At 49.0% G+C, this 20,574-nt stretch overlaps 1 protein-coding gene and 1 long non-coding RNA gene across 7 annotated transcripts in view; one reads left to right on the plus strand and one right to left on the minus strand.

Annotated features, from left to right (window-relative positions):
* Hivep3 (human immunodeficiency virus type I enhancer binding protein 3) overlaps nt 1-20,574 on the plus strand; it is a 404,287-nt gene that overhangs the window by 252,847 nt on the left and 130,866 nt on the right. For all 6 annotated transcript variants that reach the window (XR_003954883.1, XM_006502817.3, XM_030253274.1 and 3 more), the window contains one exon: nt 10,569-10,647. The gene's annotated coding sequence lies outside the window, so the exon portion shown is untranslated. The remainder of the gene's footprint in view (nt 1-10,568; nt 10,648-20,574) is intronic.
* Gm38632 overlaps nt 15,989-20,574 on the minus strand; it is a 30,800-nt gene continuing 26,214 nt past the window's right edge. Inside the window, exon 5 of the long non-coding RNA XR_003955100.1 lies at nt 15,989-20,230. This is a non-coding gene — a long non-coding RNA (predicted gene, 38632). The remainder of the gene's footprint in view (nt 20,231-20,574) is intronic.

Below are 20,574 nucleotides of genomic sequence, written 5' to 3' on the forward strand. Positions count from 1 at the left end.
GCCGTGGGTCTCCTCTAGGCCCCCTGGGCCCAGCTGGACGTCTCTCCAGCAGCATGAGAGGAACTGCCACCCATGCTGAGCCACCTGACATCCAGACTGCAGATTGATAAATGTGTCTCAGGCTCTTCTCTCCTGACCATCTGCCTTCCCTGGTGGTCCCCTGGGAGTCCACCAGGCTGCTGAAAGCTCTGAGATTGGAGAGGAGATACTATTTGGGGGCCATCTGCTTGAGAGGTGCCTCCGGCTGGGGTTCCGCAGTAGGGTGGGGGGAAGCAATCCAGGCAGTGGGGGCTGGGGAGGGACTGTCAGGAAAGGACAGCAATCAGGGGCCTGAGAGCTACCTTTATTTGGGCATAAGGCCAGAGTGTGCCAGTTCTCTCCAGAATTAGGCAGATCCATAAGGTGCCAGGCCTGCCTGATGCTTGGACACATTGCCAGAGCAGATGGTGCCAGAGGGCACAAGGAAGATGGTCTGAACCTTGCCATTTTCCCCGCTGAGCTCTTCACACACACACACATCCACACACATCCACAAACACACACATATACACACATACACACACACTTAAAATTGGGTTGCCAGTGACAACCTGGCATATCATCTTCTTTTTATATTATTCTTAGCCCCTCTGTTGCCATAGCAACTGAACAATGCTTTTTAAATATAGCAGTTAATTTTTTTCAGCTTCAGCAACAAAGTTCTGGTGTTGTCCAGAAGGCCAATGGCTGGTTTCTCTCTGGGGTGGCAGAACTCCTGGGCTCTTCTCCCTACAGGTCAGTCCCCGGGTTGTGAGCTAGGTCTTGATGTCTTTGAGGCTGGCAGGGGTCCCTTGGGTTCCCTGTTTCCTGATCTCACCACCTTCTAGTGCCAAGGAATGGAAAACAAAACAAAACAAAACAAAACCCTAGGTCCTAGAGTCATCAACCCTTTGCCCCTTCTCCTTTGAGACTGAGTGCCATTGGTTGTCAAGGACAACAGCAGCTGCTGAGTGACAGGAGGTGGGGGGCACCTTGCCACGGGAAACACCTGCATCTCTGTCTCTGCCCTCTTCCTGTCTGTTTCCTTTCCTCCATCCCTTCTCTCCCTTTTCCCTCACCTCCCTCTCACTTTTGCCCCTTTCTCCTCCCCTCCTCCCCACTGCCTTGAATTATTGATGGTAAATTCCCAGCCAATAACATCAGAGGGTTAAAATCCATAACCAGCCTCCCTCCAGTCTCCCCTTGGAGCACCCTCCCTCCCTGAGCCTGTGAGCTCATCCAAGCCATCAATCATGCATCACGCCTTAAGAACCCTTGCCCCACAGTCCAGCCCCTGAGCAGCCAGAGCAGGAGGTAGCCAGGGAGGCAGGACTCTTGGAAGGGGCTGCTTGCTCTGAGGCCCTAGTGAGGGTCATTGGCAGCCTGCAGAGGACCACAATGGGAACACTCCCTACCCGATGACCAGAGACACCATTTCTGGTGCTTTTGGCTCCCCAACATCCTACTGGATGCCCTTCCCCAGGGCCTCAGCACTACTCATTTCTCTGCATCCCAGAGCTCAGCTTGGCAGGTCTTAAAACAACACACGACTGAATCTCAGATACTCCGAGAGGCCATCAAGACACACCCTAGGCTGCCTGCAGGGTCTAAGTCTGGAAAGGGCAACAGGAGACATAACATCTGGGGAGCAAGGTATTATGGGAAGGACTGTAGGTTACAAATTGAATGAGCTCGTGTTCCAACCCATCATTCCATAATGGAAACCGTAGTCTTGAAGTCACCATATAATTTTGCAGAGCCTGGGGCACAATTACCATTCTCATTCACAAATACCAGCTAACTTTCCCAGGATCGTTTAGAGAAGAAAGATGATTCTGAACCCAGAATTCAACCTGCCCTGTCCTCCAAGTTCACCTTGCATGATGGACCAGTGTGTTCCCTGCCGAATTCAGACAGATGACTCAGACTGCTCTCTGGGAGCTGGTAATCATGTTCAGGGCCAATCATAAACACAGAAAGAGAAAACAATTCCAGGCCTGGTAGTTCTGGCATGTAAATCCATGTACTCAGGAGGTTGAGACAGGAAATTAGCGAGTTCAAGACCTTCCTAGGCAACTTAGTGAGATAATCTGCTGATGGGGACCTAGGTTCAACCCTCGGTGATGAAAGACAGAGAAGGAAGGAACATGGAAGACAAGAAGAGATGGGAGGGGCAGGAGGGGGAGGAAGGGGGAAGGAGCAAGGAGGAAGGAAGGAAGGAGAGAGGGAAGAGGAGGGAAAGGAGGAAAAGGTGCTGTCAGGGCTGTAGGAACCTTGAGACAGGAGGATTCTCTGGGCTGGCTAGGGTACTGATGCAGGAGACCCAGTGTGTGCATTTGCCAAGAGCCCAGCAGGCCAGAGGCTGCTGTGAGAGCTACTTGCCTTGTTCCTTACATCCTCCCAGCGTCTCTTCAACAACAGCAATGTCTACTTGTGATAGGTGTTCTGCTGGACTTGTCAAGGTCACACAGCTCGGCAATGGTGGAAGGACCTAAGATATCTAACACCAAAATTTCCATAAGGCGGGGGGGGTGACAAAGAGAGGACAAGGCTTGCCCTGTTATGTGTGGGTGAGAGAGGGTTTGCCTTTTTGTCTTCATTGTCTGTCCTGGCATGAGTCCAGCCTCAGAGTGACAGCTGAAGGGTCTCCCTGGTGCCTTCCTTCCTTCCTAGTGAGTAGGGAGAAGTAGCTATGGGAGCTGAGGGGGTGGTATATGCTGTGTGTACAGAGAGCTGGGCAGATCTTGGCTCTGTTAGGTTCTCAGTGACCCAGGAAGCAGGTCAGCTCAGAGTATGGCTCTCCATCATCACTCGGGACAGAACATTCTTTTGCCCTGACTGTCTTCCTGCTAAAGTTAATCTGTCCCCATTGGCATGGACCCTGGCCATCTGCCTAAAGCACCAGCCAACTGTAGACCTCCCAGTCCCCACACCCACTTCTCTTTACTCTAGTGTGTATACAGCCCCAGCATTCTATCATGCCTTTCTCCATCTGCCCACTACTGCATCTCAGCTCTGAGACCCAACCCAGTGAGGGCAGGCATTAGACTGCTCTCTATGTGTCTCTAGCTCCTGAGACACACAGGATCTGGCACAGTCAAGCACAGACCCTCTTCCTCTTTACTGAATGATGGCCTGGGAGAAAGAGTGTACCTCCTTCACACCACCACAGTCCTTGTACACTTCCTTTCATGCTTGTCCCCAGGCTGGGTAACTGCACCTATAGATCCTGTCTCTTTCACTCCTCCTAAGCACAGCACAGAGCCCTGCCTGGAGGAAGTACCAGGTAGATATGTGTTAAAGCCGCGATCAAAGCTCTTGTTTCCTGCACCCCAGTTTCCCTATTTGTACACTAGAATTTTGGTCACCCTAGGGCCCTGTGGAGCACCCTCTCTTGTGACATTCTGGGATGTGTGTCCCGCTGAATGGGATTCTGCACCTGCACTTGGTGTGTCAACTGCAGTGCTAGCAGCTTGGTGCGCATCCCAACCTCCGGCATTGATCACTGTGAAGAGCCTATCTGATCTGCCCCCTGAGGAGCAATTAAATCCCCAGAATAACCCATTGTTCAGAATCAGGTGCCTGGACCCTGTGTTTATCTCCAGTGTGCCGTGTGTGCTCGGGTCCCTGCCAACCATGTGGTGGGCATCTCTGGAACTGCTTGGTCAGTGGCCTCGGGAGTGGCCAGCTCCAAGTGGCAGCAGGAACTGATGAAGAGAAGACAAGAGAGGACATCAGCCTTTGCTGAGAGCCAGGCATTTGAGAGGTACACTTCATGTCTCCATGAAGCCATGCCAGAAGGGGATCATTCGCTCTGTATACAGCAGAAAGTCTGTGGCTCAAAGATGTCATGTGCTTGTGGGACTGCCTGACTCATGGAGCTTCCGTGGGGCAGAGCTGGGACCTGCACGTGGGACTGACTGTCTGTCACTGACCCACTTGGCACCTGGAAGCAGTGGTGATGGGCAGCCACCATTAACCTGGAAAGCCACAGTCCAGTGGCTGCCAGCCTTGCTTTTGAGTCTCTTGTGCTCTCCTGATACCTGCTGTGTGAACTCTCTCAGCTGTTGTCCATCTCATTTCCTTTTGAAGGAAGAATTAGTCCTATCAGAACCAGAGACTCGATAGAGTGCTGTACAGTGAGAAAAGTGAGAGATGAATCTAACCATGCCCATTATGGAGGGGACTGGAAAGCCAACCCAGGGGTGGGTGGGTGGCAGCAGGCAGAGCCGAGAGTGCAGACAAAAGGGCTGACTGGGCACCAGGCATGGATCACCCAGGCACTACCACTTAGCAGCCATGTGACTTTTGACAAATAGGTAATTTCTTGGCCTTTAGCTCCCTTATCTGTAAAAGACACAGCAGCTCCTTCACACAGCCCTCTTTAGGGGATTCAAGGAGTCCAAGGCAAGACTTCTAGAGTCCTTGGCAGAAGCAAGTACTTTAGAAGTGCCACATGCTGCATTCAGAGCCGCTCAGTTCCGGTATCAAGGAAGGAGCTTAGGGTGTGAGGTTGTGGCTGAGCCCTGCACCAGGACTGAAGAACAGGCTAGAAACAAGACAGGGGCAGTTGTTATACCCAGGGCCCTCATCAAGGCCCTTTAGGTGTCCCAGCATCATGAGAGGGAGGGCCAACCTTCGAGCAGCAAATGTATGCAGGTGGTACAGAGACATGCTGTCGGGGGTAGAAAGTCAGACCCTTGCTCAGAGAGAGCCATTTCACATGGCTCAGAAGCTGTCCACTCAGCTGCTGGGGGGCTTACATCCCTAGCTTTGAGCTGAGCTCATATGTATTATGCTTTGGGTTACAGGTAACAAAAAGCTGGCTCTAGGGGAAGAAGCAATAGGGGTTAGTTAGTTCCTGAAGCCTGAAGCTGGGAATTTCTGCAGAGATCACATTCTGATGACATCAGTGACCCAAGCACTTCCCAGTCTCTCCACTGCCCAACTCCTCTGCCATCAGCATCCTTTCACCAGGGCCTCTGACTGGGGCACCAGTTCCAGGGACAGTGTGCCTGTGTGCCCGCAGGATGTGCTGCTGCAGAAGAAAGACACCTTCCACCTTCCTGACACCCTCATTTTGTGTCGTCCCCTCCCCCCTCCAACCAGATTCCTTTCCATTAGCAAAGAGACTGTTTTTCAGAATCTCCAGAAGAGGTTTCCCTCCCCTCTAAATATGAGCAGTAGATCCCGTTGGTCAGGACGGAGTCCCAGGAAACAGTTTCTAGAAGGTGGATTGAAACCACTGGAGAAGGGTTCAGTCCACAGGAGCAGGCCTCTGACCACAGAGGAGAAGTGGAATGGAATGTTAAACGTGACTCTGTCATGCTCTAAGTGTGTGCCAGAGCTCCTGGTCACACACAGCTCTGGATGTTAGGGGAAGTCACTCCCCCGCCCCTGAGGCCACCAGAGCTCTTCAGTGTGAGCAACAGAAGTTGATGTTAGAGATTGTGTACCATAGAGGGTGGACTGGACAGGTGATCTGAATAATGCAGAACTGACAGGAAGTGAGGTTGGAGAAAGAGTTCACAAAGTACCCAGCACCCTCCAGGGATCTAGAAGTAACAACTTATCAGTAGCAGTCTTGCTGCAGAGATGGAAGGGTGAGCCACAGGCTTGGAGGCTAGCAACTTGACGCTGACATTCCTGCTCAGTCCTGGACACCCCCTCCCCAGCTGAAGGAAGTGGGGAGATTGGGAGCTCTGAATCCCCAGGAATGGAGAGGGGTGACAGATGGCCAAAACAGCAGCAAATATCCTCCATGGTAACAATGACCCTCCAGCCAAAACGTAGCGTGACTCTGCAACTCGTGGTCCTTACACTCAGCTGCATGGGGGCAACAGGAGTTGCAGAAACACAGTCTATCAGTTCCCGAAGGTCCCCTCTGTCCCCCTCGTAGAGCAGAGGATCATATCAACCTTTCTGTGCTGTGCCCTGGGGGACATCCCCTCCCCAATGTTCTAGACACTCTATTATCAAATCCTCTTTTCACTAGTCACAGACTAGCTCCTCAGGAGCCTTTCTTCAAGACTGCATGGATGGAGTGCATGGATGCTGAGAAGGGAGGGTGAGTGCCCTGGTTTGGCTGGAGCACTGGTTGCCCGGAATAGGGCTGGTAGGATGGATGCAATTCTTCTGACATCTCACCACTGGGCTACCTTCTTCCGTCTCTATAACCAAGGGAGCTGAAGTTTAGGAGTCAGAAACTTTGCCAGGGACCCAGCTGATTGGTAGAGGAGTATCATTCTAGTCTGTCCCAGGTGCCTTCCAGTCACTGTACTGTTCCCTCCTCCCAGTCCTAATAGGCTCCATTGTTCCAGCCCCATCAGGTTTGAACCTGACCTTAGTTCACATCCAATAATATATGAATGTCTGGATGTGGCTGTGTTCCAAGAAAGCTTTGTTCACATAAACAGGTATGCCCCTTGGATGCAGCCAGCATACAGTCCTCTGCCAACCATGACAGAGATGGACTGCTCACTGTCGAGTCTGCCCTTCCCGTCCTTTACACTACCACTGCTCTGTGGTGTGTGGCTCAGAGCTTTTCCCTTCAGCATAGTCCTGGGATGGTAAATTTGGGGTGAGATGGATGCAAGCTTGTATCCAGAATCCTAGTGTGTGAACCTGAATAGGTTCTCTCGAGTCTTTGAACTGCCTGGATTGTTGTCTAGAATGAGGAGAACCAGTACACAGGATAGTCATGATGTTTCAGAGTGGTCTTATTCTTTGCAGAGTGCCTGTCATGTATCTTCATTAAGTTGAATTTCCTTACATTCCAAAGCCTTGGAAGCAAAGAGGAATAGATAATACAAATATCTTTAAAGAGAGGCTATCATTCATTGGTTCATTTATTCATTACCATGTGGTAGACACTGATCTATAATAGCCTCTCTTTAACTGTTCAGAGGACCACTTACCAAGCTGTCACCCCACCTCCATGGAACCCCATCTTCGCTAATTTCCAAATAGAGAATGTGTCTTTTCACCTCAGCCTTTGAGCCACATCTGGGCTACTAGCAAGGCCTGGCAAAGGCGGGAGCCCAAACCATGGCAAGTACACTCAGCTTAGCATGAGCCTAGAAGGGATAGACTCCATCAGCCACCTGCTGAAGATCTTGTTAAGTTCATTATCACCATGGACATCTAACCTTCCCAGCATCCCTTGAGGGTGGATGTGAATGTCCACATTGCATCGTCAAGAAAGCTGAAGCAAAGGCACAGCTATGGAGTAACAGGTGACAGGCTGAGGACTTGACTTTAGATATCTGGCTGCAACCTGCTATGCTAAACATTGGCTATGCAGGGGACTGAGCACAGCTCAGAGAAGGGAGAGGGCTTGGAGAGCATGAAGCCAGGCAGTGGAGCATGCTGTGCCCCAACACCAGTCAGTTGTATCTCTGGCACCTTCCTAGGAAGCCAGACACCCAGCCAGACACCTACAAGAGTCTGGGCTGTGGTGGGACCCATGCTAACTATAGGAGTCACATCATTAGTTGCAATAGTTGCATCTAAACCTTCCTGGGTTTCAGCTGATGTGTGAGGCACCATGAATGGATTAGCTCCTTTAATCTTCACATCAACCCCATGGACAAATATCACTGTTTGTTACTTTGTAGATGAGGCGATCTAAGAGAACTAAGTAGCCTAGCATGCTTTGACTGCTCCACAGGAGAGCCAGGCATGGGGTCTCATTGGTGGGAGCTCTGTTCGCTTGTCTAGCTACCCATGCTTGGCTCAGGATTTCCCTGCCCTGGGGTAACTTAGATTACTCCTTTTAAAGTAGACATGTTAAAGTAGCACCCAAAGTAACTTAATCTAATCCTATGTTGTGGGGAGCAACTGGGCCGTGAGAATGTTCTATGCTTGGTATCATGGCGCTAGCAGGAAGGAGCCAAGACCAGGCATAGAAGCTTGGACGGTGTTGTATCGTGACCATCACTGCTGTAAAATCTGTCACCTCTCTGAACCTCAATTTCTTTATTTTCAAAATGAGTTGTCAGTCCTGTTCTCTGCCTCCAAGCATTGTCTTGGAGGCTAAATGAGGTGGCAGATAGGAACAAAATTTCAATGTAGGGAAAAGAGCAGTGGGCAAGGGTTGACTACTGAGCTAATGGGAAAACTTGGCGTCAGCTTGATAAATGAGTTGTCCTAGTGGCCCTGCAGATCGACTCTGTGAGTGACAAATGGCTCCCTTCAGGAGCTCTGTTGATGTTTGCAGGGTCCCGTGAAGGCTGCGCTCTGTGGCCAAGCCGTGGGCTCTCACGCCTGGACTTGTTTTGCATCTGATTTTGTATGATCGTCCAACACTCTTTAAACACTCACTTAGTGATGTCTTTGGGAGAGAGACCTTGTGTTCAGCCCTAGGGGGAGAAAGAAGCAAGACTGAAATAGTCTCTGCCTTCAGGAGATGCTGGTGAGAACTGGAATAATGCTAAGAGCATCAGCAGCTGCTGGGCTGACACAGCTCCTGTGAGTTACCTCCGCAAAAGTGTTAAGTAACTGACCCCAAGTTCTGGTTACAGAGCTAGGCTTAAACCTGGATAATGGGCATACAGACAACACCATTACAATATAGGGACTTGTGTTCTAACAGAGAGATGGTGGTGGTGGTGGTGTGGTGGTGGTGTGGTGGTGGTAGTAGTGGTTGTGGTGGTTATGGTGGTGGCACTGAAGGTGGATGGTAGTCTGCCATTGCTGTTGTTGATAATGATGATAATGGGAATGATACTGATGGTGCCGATAGTAGTGATGATGGTGATAGTGGTGATTATGGTGATGACAGCAGTGTTGATGCTGGTCATCATGACTGTGATGGCCGTGCCACTATTGTTGACAATGATAATGTAATCATGATGGTGGGGATGTGACAATAAACTTAATGCATAAGTGGATAAGATCATGGATGGTGACGATGATAGCCGTGATAGTGATGACAGTGAAGCTGCTCCTGTTGTTGTTGATGATGATGTTTGTGGTGATGGTGGTAAAAGTGATGGTGGTAAAGATGGCAGTCATGACAGCATTGGTGATGGGGATGATGGGGATGACAGGGCTGCTGGTGATGATGGCAATATTCGCAATGGTCTTTGGCATGGCAGGGATGGGAATAAGACTGGTAAAGTGAAGGTGATGGTGGTAGTCATGATAGGGACAGTGTTGGCATAGTGATGGTGGTAGTGGTGAGTGGCAGTGCTGGTAATGGTAGTGATAATGGCAGTGCTGGTGATGAAGATGCGAATAATAGTGAAATGATGATGGTGATGATGATGGCGGTAGTGGTGATGATCATGGTAGTGATAATTGTGGTGGTGATGTTGGTGGTGGTGGTGGTAATGTTAGTGGTGGTGATGAGATGGTGGTGGTGGTGGTGATGATGTTAGTGGTGGTGATGGGATGGTGGTGGTGGTGGTGATGATGTTAGTGGTGGTGATGGGATGGTAGTAGTGATAGTGGTGATAATGATGTTAGAAATGATGGTAATAAAATAATAGTGGTAAAGACAATCCAGTTTCTCATTTGTTGTTTGTTGAGTTTCTGCTTTGGGTCAGGCCCTGAGTGCCTTCGGCTATCTCATTTAATTCTTATAATACCTTTCCAATTACTCCTGAGGATTATGAGCTGGAGAAAGGACACAGTCTGTCCCAGGGCACGTGACCAGTCTGAATGGGTCCTAAGCATCAGTGGGCTTCACTGAGGAAAAGCTGATGCTCTTTCTATACCTGGATCAGAGCCATGGGTGTGGCTGCTGAATAATTATTCAGTGGACACCCTGGAGCATGAAGCTCAAGCTCATGAAATGTGAATAGTGTCCTAAATGAGTGTGCGTGCAACCATTGCTCAGATCCATTTGGTGATGTTGTGTTTGCCCAAATAGGAGTTAATTGCAAAGGGTTGTGTTGCTGGTTTTCAATAAGATGCTAAGCTCTTGGTCACCAATAGGGGGAGCATTGAAAGTAACTTCAAGGAAGGTGGGTCTATGTGCCAACAACAGAAGCAGCAGTCACTGTCCTGTACATGTGCTTTGGCAGGCATGGTGATCATGTGGAAGAAGGAGGCCCCCACACACACACACACACTCTACAGAAGCCTGGGGTTTTGGGCCTGAGGCTCCATCTGCCTTCCTTACTGGTCTTCATTTCTCTGAAACCCAGTATCAGTGACTAACTGTGTGCTAAAAGCCATTAGATGCTCTTGTGGATGGATGGAAGGATGGATGGATGGATGGATGGATGGATGGATGGATGGATGGATAGATGGAGGATGGATGGATGGTTGATGGGGAAAAGAAAAATTTCAATGATGAGTGCTCAAGGAGCCATGAGGGAGTATTTTCTCAGGGAGAACATAACCTTGAGAAATCCACAGACAGAAGTCAGGCCTGGGATTAGCAGCAGGTCTGGGAAGAAGGAAGGAGACCCTCCATTTTGAAAGGGTGCTGAGGCTGTGTCCTCTGCCCAGGAAATACAGTCTTGTCTCTAAAGTGACTGTGTGAGGAAGGTTTGCTTTGGATGCACGTTTTAAAGTTTGATCTACTTCTCTGTTCCCAACAGGCCTCCCTCTGACACAGCCTTGAAGCTTTCAGAATCTCTGGCCTAGCTCCACCATGACATCACAGCTTGCTCCTTATAGGTGAGTTCTCTCTGATCGCTCCTGCACGTGCACTGCACAGACTTGGTTCAAAAGCCCTGGGCCATGTTTATAGGTAGGAGGTAGATGTGTGACTTTAAAACAGCCCCACCCAAATGTCTAGGTGGCGTCATTATTAACATTTCTGTTGCTCTCTGCGTGTGATAAAGAAGGTGTCCTGGGAGGAGAGCTAGGAAGCCCATTCTGACTGAGACTGCCTTCAGCTCAGCATAGACACAGCACACCTCTGCAGAGCTCAGCAGTAGACTCAGCGAACGAGCAGTCCAGGGTCCATCTGGCCCAGGCCCAGGAGGAATAGGATAGTATCACAGCTATGTCCTGGGGCTCAGGCTCCTACATTGTTCTGCTGGCCTTGCAGCTACAGAAAGCCTGTCCAGGGCTGGATGCACACAGTATGCGTGAGCGTGCTTAGTAGAATTGGCAGAAGACTCTAGGTCCTTTCTCTCGGATCATACTTGAAGAGAGACTCAGATAATCAGCAGCTCCAGGCCTTTCCTCTCATGGCCGCTCACCTTGATATCGCTTGTTGCGTGCTGGACTCTGTTCTCTGTGCTGCTCATTGAACAAATCAGTCAACTACTGGTTGGGCCTCTCAGAGGGCAGCCATGCTAGGCTTCTGTCTGTAAGCACATGATAGCATCAGTAATAGTGTCAGGCCTTGGCGTCTCCCCAGGAGGTGGATCCCCAATTGGGCTGACCACTGGACCACCTTTCACAAAGTCTCTTCTCCATTTTTGTCCCTGTAGTTCTTTTAGACAAGAACACTTCTGGGTCAGAGATTTTGACTGTGGGTTGGCACCACCATCCTTCCTCTTGATGCCCTGTCTATCTACTTTGAGTTCCCTCTCCCTGCTGTTGGGCATTGTGTCTAAGGTCACTTCCATTGAGTCCTGAGAGTCTCTCATCTCCCACGTCTCTGGTACTGTCTAGAGGGTTCCCCACCCTCCCACTTTCTGAGGCTGTAAATTTCCATTCTTTCCGCTGGCCCTCTGGGCTTCTTTTAAGGACTCAGTACTGATACTTAGTCCCTGCCCCTCCCCTGCCCTGTGTGGCCCCGGTGCACTGAGTGATACCTCACATCTTGAAGCTTTCATTTCCTCACTTGGCAGACACTGTCCCGGCTGCCATCCTATTGTTGAGAAGAGAGAGAAGGCTCTGGGGTAAAAAAAAAAAAAAAAAAAAAAGCTGCTCCCAACTTTGTCATGCCCTCCCACGGGGAACAGGGTGGTCAGAGCCAACTGAGTCTCCCCAGTCACTCAAACAAATTGTGGTATGAATGTTAGGTGCAGGAACCATCACGGGGCTGACGCTCACATGATGAGCTCCTTGCCTGGCTCATGCCCCTGCCATGGGCCAAGTAACTGGAAAGACCTGTGAGGTTCAGTTCCAAGGAATCATGAGCCATGGGCACGTGCATCTGAACAGGATGCGATGCAATGAGCTAGACTTTCCTTGGCAAAATGCACTCATCAGAACCCCAACCTTGGTACCAGTGGACACTAGAAGCCAGGCAATAATAAGATGCTGGGTAAACAGAGGAGTGACTGCACTGTGAGAAAGAAGCCTGGCACACAGGAGAAAGCAGGCAGGCACCGAAGAAAGGCCACAGTGTGCGGCTTAGGGCAGGGAGAAGGCTCGAGGAAGGGAGGAAGGTGTGTGGGTTGGCGCTGGAGGGATGTATGGAGTGGCAGTACAGAGGGGCTGTGGGAGGGAGCAGTGGGCTGCCCAGGCAGTAGACTGCACAATACATTCAGATACATGAAAACCCAAGCTGTGGGAACCCTCCCACGCACTGGGGCATTGTTAACTGGCAGTTCTGGTGACCTGCCCAGTATGACTTCGGTCACAGAGAGGCATTCCCAGACTACCGGCTCAGATGTCATCTGGAGAGTCACAGCCGGGCCAGGGCCTGCAGGTTAAGAGGATGGGGCTGGACTCCAAGCTGAGGATAGCAGGACAGCCTTGGGAGTAAAAGGCTGGAGAGCTCCTGGGGCCTAGACTGCCCACAGACTGAAGAGGCCTGGAGACATTACTGTGTTTGCGCCAAGCACATGGAAAGATTCATGTGGGGCTCGAGCCCTGTGTGCTCCGTGCAATGGGAATATTGCACAGAGGTCCAAGATAGGGTGGATGCCCTAAGGAGACAACCTGAGCCAGTGGTCACCACAGGGATGGTTATAGCTGGAGAATGCTGAGAAGCAGCCGTGCGGCAGATGCTAAGGTCTTTATGTGGAGTCCTGAGAGACTGAGAAGGCTGGATAAGGGGGTGTGCAAGTGGAAACCACTCTACCAACCCTCTCCTGCCACCAGCCCCCCTTCCAGCCCTCTGTGCCCCATATCAGTGCTTGTCACTTCTTCCTGCAAACATCTCATGCCAGATCACAGGGCCCCACCTGAGAGGGAAGAGAGACCATTCAAAACCAGCTTCTCTCCCAGCAAGGGGCCCATGCCTATAATGACTTCAGCACTAGGGATGGAGGCAGGAGAGCCAGTGGTGCAAGACTGAGTTCACTGTGACTTCAAGTCCTGGGCTAGATGAGGAGAGAGGGGGAGAAGGAGAGAAAGGGGGAGGAGGAGACAGATAGGGAAGGGGGAAAGGAGGAAAGAAAAGAGAAGGAAGGAGGGAGGGAAAGCGTTTTCTAAGCTAGTGTGTTGTTTCTGGATGATTAGGACATTGGTGGAGGTGAGACTTTTTCTTCATTGTGCTTTTGCCAAGAGCCTTCCTCCTCCACGATGCTTGGGCTGTCCATTGAAAGCCAGGGCTGGGCTTAGGCTCTGTGGCTTCCTAGCTGTGCATCCTTGGCAGGTCAGTCACTTCCAGCTGCACAGAGCAGGAATAAGAAGCACTTGTGGAAATGAACGGGGTGGGGTTGGGGAGCCACCACATCACCAGGCTCAGGGGCTTGCAGCCCCCATTTCCCCACAAAGCAAGGGGCACAGATCTCTGACTTAAACCCACATGTGTGCTAGGTCCTGGAGACAGACACAGCCCATCATTTGTAGATTTAACAAAAATGTGCAGTTTAGACCCCTCCTAATGTGTCCCATTCTGGTTTCAAAGTAGCACATATTTATAGAGAAAATTGGAAACTTGACAGAAAAAGTTTGTTTACCCACCTCTCCAGGTTCTTTTCCTCTGTTTTCCTTCTTTCTTGCTTTCTCTTCCTCTTTGTCCTCCTCCCCATCTTCCTCCTCTTTTTTTTTCTAGGACCTTTCTATGTATCCCTGGTTGGCCTTGAACTCATAGAACCTGCCTCTGCCTCCCGAGTGCAAGAGTGAAAGGTATGTGCTACTATGTCTACCCTAGTGGTTTTAGTGACTTTTCCCTCTATTACATATGACTGAGCTCAGGGCCTCACACATGCTAGGCAAGGGCCTGATCACAGAGTTAAAGCACCAGCCATTTGATTTTTGGTTTGAGGCAGGGTCTTGAAGTCACTCAGTAGCCCAGGCATACTCAAACTTTTGATCATCCTGCCTCAGATTCTGCAGTATTTTGAATTATAGCCTTGTACCACTCACTGGCCTGGCATCTCCCACCTTCTTTCCCACTGTATATAGACACATTTAAAAAGTGTCTCTGTGTGTGTGTGTGTGTGTGTGTGTGTGTGTGTGTGTGTGTGTGTCTGTGTGTCTGTGTGTCTGTGTGTCTGTGTGTAGACTAGAGTCTGTATTCTGTTTTTGAACCAGGTTGAGCTACTGAGTCAGGCCACTGGGCAGGGCCGTCTGTCCCTCTCTCCAGGAGAACCTGATGCCATGGCTGTGTGGCTCCCCCTTCTACCTTGGTGGCTGGTTGGAGGCAACTAACCTTCGGATGTTCCGTGTCTCTGGCAGACACACAGTAGACACTAATTTTAGCTTGGCTTCTGGGGCCTGCTGGCCTTGAGGCCTGCATATAATGGACGCCTTATGTAGACAGCTGCCAGTAGCGCAGGAAGAAGTGTCCCACCTTAAACTGTTTCTCCTCACCAGCCAGCCCTCTGCTCTCGGAGAACAAGCCGGCTCCCTGTTCCTTCTCCCACCAGGAAGGGGCTGTTGTTTGCGTTCATGGCCAGCAGACTGCACGGAGGGCAGGAGGCCCACCCAGCACACATGGGGAGGCGGCTGTACAAACACAACCGGGGGCTCTGGTTTGAACAGAAACAACTCAGAGAGATGTCCTGAGAAAAATCTGGGGATGCGGCATGTCTGAACTGACCTTGTGTATGAGTCGTGGTGTGTGTGTGTGTGTGTGTGTGTGTGTGTGTGTGTGTGTGTGTGTGTATGTGTGTGTGTGTGTACACAAGCAGAGCCTTTTAGAGCTGCATCTCAACACTTTGTCAGGTTTGTACAAAGGGACAGTGTCATTCGGTGCCCTGCCTGTCCTATGTCCTGCTGATGTGTATTCATTCAGCAGTAGAGTTACTTTTTGAAGATGAGGGAGCAGAGACTGAGAGAGGAATCACTTTACTTGGAGTGAGGCAGTAGGTCAGTAGTGGGGACTTGAGTGTAGTAAGGGTGGCTCTCACACTCCCAGGCTTTCCCCTCTACAGAGCCCTGTAGGTAAGCGGCCCCGCCTGATTGCAGCCACACTCAGCCTGATCGGGGTAGAGTCAGCTGGATCTCTTTCCTTCTATTTGTTATAGTTCATCCAGAGTGGGGACACTTTAAATCACTCCTCACTCCCTTTCTATTCTCCTTTCTTCCTTTTGGGTTTCTGGTTTGTTTATTTGTTTGTGTGTTTATTTGTTTGTGACATAGTAAAACCAGCTACCTTGAACCAGGATGGCCCTGCCTCAGCCTTTCTGTGTGCTGTGATCACAGGTCTGCATCACACGGTGTCCTCCCTCCTCTCTTCACTCCTTCCCCCTCTCTATTTCTTCCTAGACCAGCAGTTCTCAACCTATGGGTTGTAACCTCTTTGGGGAGGGGGTTCAAATAACCTTTTTATAGGGGTCAGATATCAGATATCCTGCATATCAGATATTCACATTAGGACTCATAACGGTAGCAAAATTATGGTATAAAGTAGCAATAAAAAATAATGCTAAGGTTGGGGTCACCATAATATACATAAGGAACTGTATTAAAAGGTTGCAGCATTTGAAGAGTTGAGAACCACTGTTCTAGACAATCTTCTGTATCCAGGCTGACCGGAAACTCATAATGTAGCCAAGGATGACCTTGAACGTCTGATCTTCCTGTTTCCATCTGTCCAGAGGATTGCAGGCATATACCTTTATGAAATACTGGGGATCAAACCAGGGCTTTGTGCTTATTAGGCAAGAACTCTGACAACCCTGCCATTCTTCCAAACAGTCTATTTCTAAGGCAAAAAGGGTAGTTATGGTAGATTCTTGCTTGAAATCAGACTGAATCTTCCTTGTCCATGTGAATAAGACCCAAGAGCTTTAGCCTGATATCCACAGTCCACCTGTGAACATAGCAGAGCCTGGGATCACCAAACACTTAGCTGGTACCATGACCCTAAGGAAAGGTGGAGAACTTTCCTCATAGTCCACCTCTTGGTCATAACGGAGCCCAACAAAGCAGAAAAACCATAGGATATTTGCCTCCATATTCCAGAGCCTGCACCAATACAAGAAATAAAACCCATGGTTCATCATGAGAACCCAAGCTTTAGCCCAGGTTGGGAATCACATGAAACCTGCCCCACAGCTGCCAGCCGAGTATGGAAGGGCTGCCTGCTACACTTCCAGGATGGGGTTGCATCAGAAACCCTGACCCTGGGTAGGCTGTGGGGGCGGGGCATATGGAGGGCACACCTCCCATCCCTACTCCAGTCCCATAATGACAATGTAGCCTGTGTAAGATGTCTCCAGGCCCCCCTGACAGTGGCTCTTTGACCCAAGTCTGAGGCTCTTTAGGAACAATGCATAACAGCATCACAGCTGCTCTGGGGACATTGTCTCAGGACAAATCTCCACTGAGTGAGAACAGGACCTGTGCTCCACACCGACCCCTGGCTGCAGTACCCTTTCATCCTCTGACTCCCTGGCTGCTGTCCTTTGAAATCCTCCTGCTTCCTACTGTTCAGTGGCTGAGGGCTCCAGCCTCGGTTTCCTGGTTTACAAATTGGGACTAGGAATCCCAGCTCCTGGTTGTTGTACATCATGGTCATGAGGAGTTGCTTTTCAAGTGTCCAACCAGATGGAAGGCACACAGTGAAAGTCAACTGTGTTCTTCTGAGGCCTTCCAGCATTTGGAGAACACTCCTAAGAAGTCTCCTGGATGCTTAGTGAGAGTGGTGTTCTCTGGAGACAGCTGTTGAGGCATGATGCCCATGCATGCAGTCTAACTGCAAATCTTCTTTCTTCTGGCTTGTTCTGAGAGACGCAACTAAGAGCAAGCCTTTTGTAATATAATCCCATGGAAAGGCGGACATTTGTGATAAGTTCATTTCTTCATCCAATCAGCTGTCCAGGGGGAGGTTTTCCTTGTATGTGTTCACTTATTTCTCATCCACCTATTTACTCTACACATACCTTCAGAGCCCTGACCCCTGTCGGGTACAGCAAACACGCACAAACAGGCCACAGGAACCCTTTCCTAGAGGAGCTCGGCATCTAAGAATAGCAGTGATTTGGGTTGAATAAGGAGCAGTGACCCAGAGGTGGACTCCTGAGGGAGGGAGCTATCACTGCCTGCAGGTTGGCTGGAAAAGATTTCACCAAGAAGTTGGCTTCCAGTGTGCAAGTTCAAAAGCAGAGAAAAGACCCCATTGTCCAAAGAAAGAAAAGCAAAGAATAGCCTATGATAGGCCTATGGAAGGATTCTAAGTTGGTCTTTAAGTATCTGTATCAAAATCCAACAGAAGCTTTTATATAACAAGCACATCTGGGGAAATGAATATAAATGAACAGCCTAGAGAATTTTGAGGTTAGTTAGTGTCTTAGTTAAATTTTATTGCTGTGAACAGACACCATAACCAAGGCAACTCTTATAAGGACAACATTTAACTGGGGCTGGCTTTCAGGTTCAGAGGTTCAGTCCATTATTATCAAGGTGGGATCATCATCCAGGCAGGCATGGTACAGGAGGAGCTGAGAGTTCTACATCTTCATCTGAAGGGCACCAGAAGACTGGCTTCCATTCAGCTAGGGCAAGGGTCTTAAAGCCCATGCCCACAGTAACAAAGCTACTCCAACAAGGCCACACCTACTCCAGTGAGGCCACCCTTCCTAATAGTGCCACTCCCTGAGCCAAACACTGACAAACCATCACATGTAAGTAAACAAACACGCACGACAGTGGTGGAGCATGCCTTTGATCCCAGCAGAAAGGCAGGAGGATTTCTGAGTTCGAGGCCAGCCTGGTCTACAAAGTGAGTTCCAGGACAGCCAGAGATACACAGAGAAACCCTGTCTCAAAAAACAAAACAAAACAAAAAACAACCAAAAAAAGTAAAGTAAATAAACACATGACCTAAGGATCAGGGAGCCTGGAACTAGATACCAGTGTGCCTGGAGGCACAGCATGGAGAAGTGTGAACTGGAACCAGAAAAGCTGGTGACTCCCAACTAGAGCGAGTTTTTTTGTAGAGGGGAAGGAATAAACTTCAGTCCAAGTGATTAGAAACAACATGAGGATACCAAAATAATACTAGTAAGGAAGACATACAGATGATTTCAGTTTAAAACCAAAAGCAGAAGTTGTGAGAGAGTTTAAAACTCAATCACCAAGGTTAAAGGATGATAACACTGAGAATGATTTGAGCTGCTGTTTCAGGACTGAAGGGTCGATGCCCTCCTGTGCAAAGATCCCTGTCAAAGAAGCAAAGACAAGCTGCTGGCAGAAAAATAGGTGAGGATAAAAGCAAGCCATTCCCAAAGATGAACTGAGAGCAAAAGATACTCACCACAGGGGTGAACTATCCGGGTGGTGGAGAGGGACTTCAAAGACTGAGAGTCCTTAGGGAGATGAGCAGCAGGAGACGGAAACGCATGAGCTTCGGGCAGGCACACTGTGATGGGTGCACACCCCATGGAGGGGAGACCGAACCCTATGCACCAAAACATTCAAAATGTGCCTGCCTTTAGCTCAGCAGCCCACTTCTGAGGCACCTCAGGGAAATGACTGAGCCCCCAGCCTTATGTGTGTGCAGGCATGTGTGGAAAGAAATAGCAGAATATACTGGTTAGGAACGTTGAACATAAAGTCAATAGAACCTGGGTTTAGGCCATGTATCCCTAGAAAAATTATTTAACATCTCTAAGCATCAGGATCCCCATCTGTAAAATGAGCATCATAATAGCACAGCCTTCCTACAAAGCTTAAACAAGAATATTTACAGAACTCTTAATAGATGGCCCAGGGAAAGTGCTAAATAATGTGTTATTTTGTTGCCAGTGAGAATTGTACTGTTTGAATAGTGACTAGCATAAGGGGAAGCAACCAAACTGTTCATCAGTAGGGAGCTATTGGCTGATAACTGAAGAAATGGGGGCAAATCTGCACGTGGAACAGGGACAGATACTTTATTAGCACAAATATAAAAGGGATCAAGAACAGGAGAGGTATATCCCAACTCACAGAAAAATGTGAGTGTGTGCATTCAGAAAGATAGTCAATTTTTGTGATTCACAGTACTTATGTCTGTAATGTCCCCACAAACACTGAAATAGCAAAAACTAAACATTTCTATAATAGAACTTCAGTGGGAGCAAAGCTTTTGGTCACTTGTTTTTTGGTCAGTTAATCAAGGCAAAGCCCTGTGTTAGGCTGACTCAGTTCCAAACATCGTGTGTTACATATGCTTCTGTTCAGAGACACCTTCACAGTTCCTGGATTCGTTGACTAGATCCAGACATGCAGCTCTGGCCGGAGAGAGTAAGCCTAACGTGTATTTTCTCCAGAAGGCATTGAACAGGGCTTTGTGCTCAGGGACAGCAAGCAGCACTTCCACGACACCTCCGAGGACCATTCCAGAAAGTAAAACCACCAAAGGGGCACAAAAGTACAGAGGAAATAGCACTACATGTTTTGCAAGAAGAGAAACTGAGACAGGAAAGTAGAACATCCTCTTGTTCACCTCATAGGGGACCATGCAAGTCAGGGACCATGCAAGTCAGGGACCATGCAAGTCAGTCAGGGGACTCAAAGCTGTTTCTGCCCTGTGTTTTTACAGGTGATGATTAAGTAAGCACGGAGTAGGTCAATTAGTAAATATGACTCTGTGAGTGGGGGTCACCTGGATTTGTAAAGGATCGTTCACCATTTAGGCTGCTGTAACGACAGAAATATATTACTCATGACTCTTCAGCCTGGAAGTCTAAGGTTAAAGGCAGACTGTCTGGCTCATGGTCAGAGGAAGGGGGCTCCTTTGACCTTTCATAAAGATGCCAATCTGACTCAGAAGCTCCACCCCAGGACCCAATCAACCCTCAGAGACTTCAGGCCCTGCCGTGATCTGTGAGGAAATTTCAACATAAGCATTTTTAAACATATTTATTTCATGTGTGTGTGTGTGCTCACTTGTGCACACATTCAAATAAACACATGTTTTGGTGTACATGTGCTGGTCAGAAGACAACTTCCAGGAGTCCCCTTTTCTGCCATGTGAATCCTAGGAATTAAACACAGTTCATTAGGCCTGATGGCAAGTGCCCTTCCCCACCGGGTCATCTCCCTAGTGCAGCATAAGCACTTGGAGGGACCCAAACATTCAGACCTTGGCAGATGACCAGTGTATGGCAATTATCTGAGAGCCAGGGCTCTGTCCTTCCTTGTTTCACTTGAACTTTTTATAGTGGACACTTTTGACACAACAGTCAAAGCAGCAAAGCTATTTTTATTTTGGGAAGAAACTTGTCATTGATGGCATTCAGTTCTCAAGACAAAACTCAAAGCTCATAAATGTGTTGTTTTTTTTTCAAGAAGGCATTTTTTCCATATTTCTTAAAATATGCC

The sequence above is a fragment of the Mus musculus genome, chromosome 4, assembly GCF_000001635.26.
Source record: "Mus musculus strain C57BL/6J chromosome 4, GRCm38.p6 C57BL/6J".
In the NCBI taxonomy this organism is placed as follows: domain Eukaryota; kingdom Metazoa; phylum Chordata; class Mammalia; order Rodentia; family Muridae; genus Mus; species Mus musculus.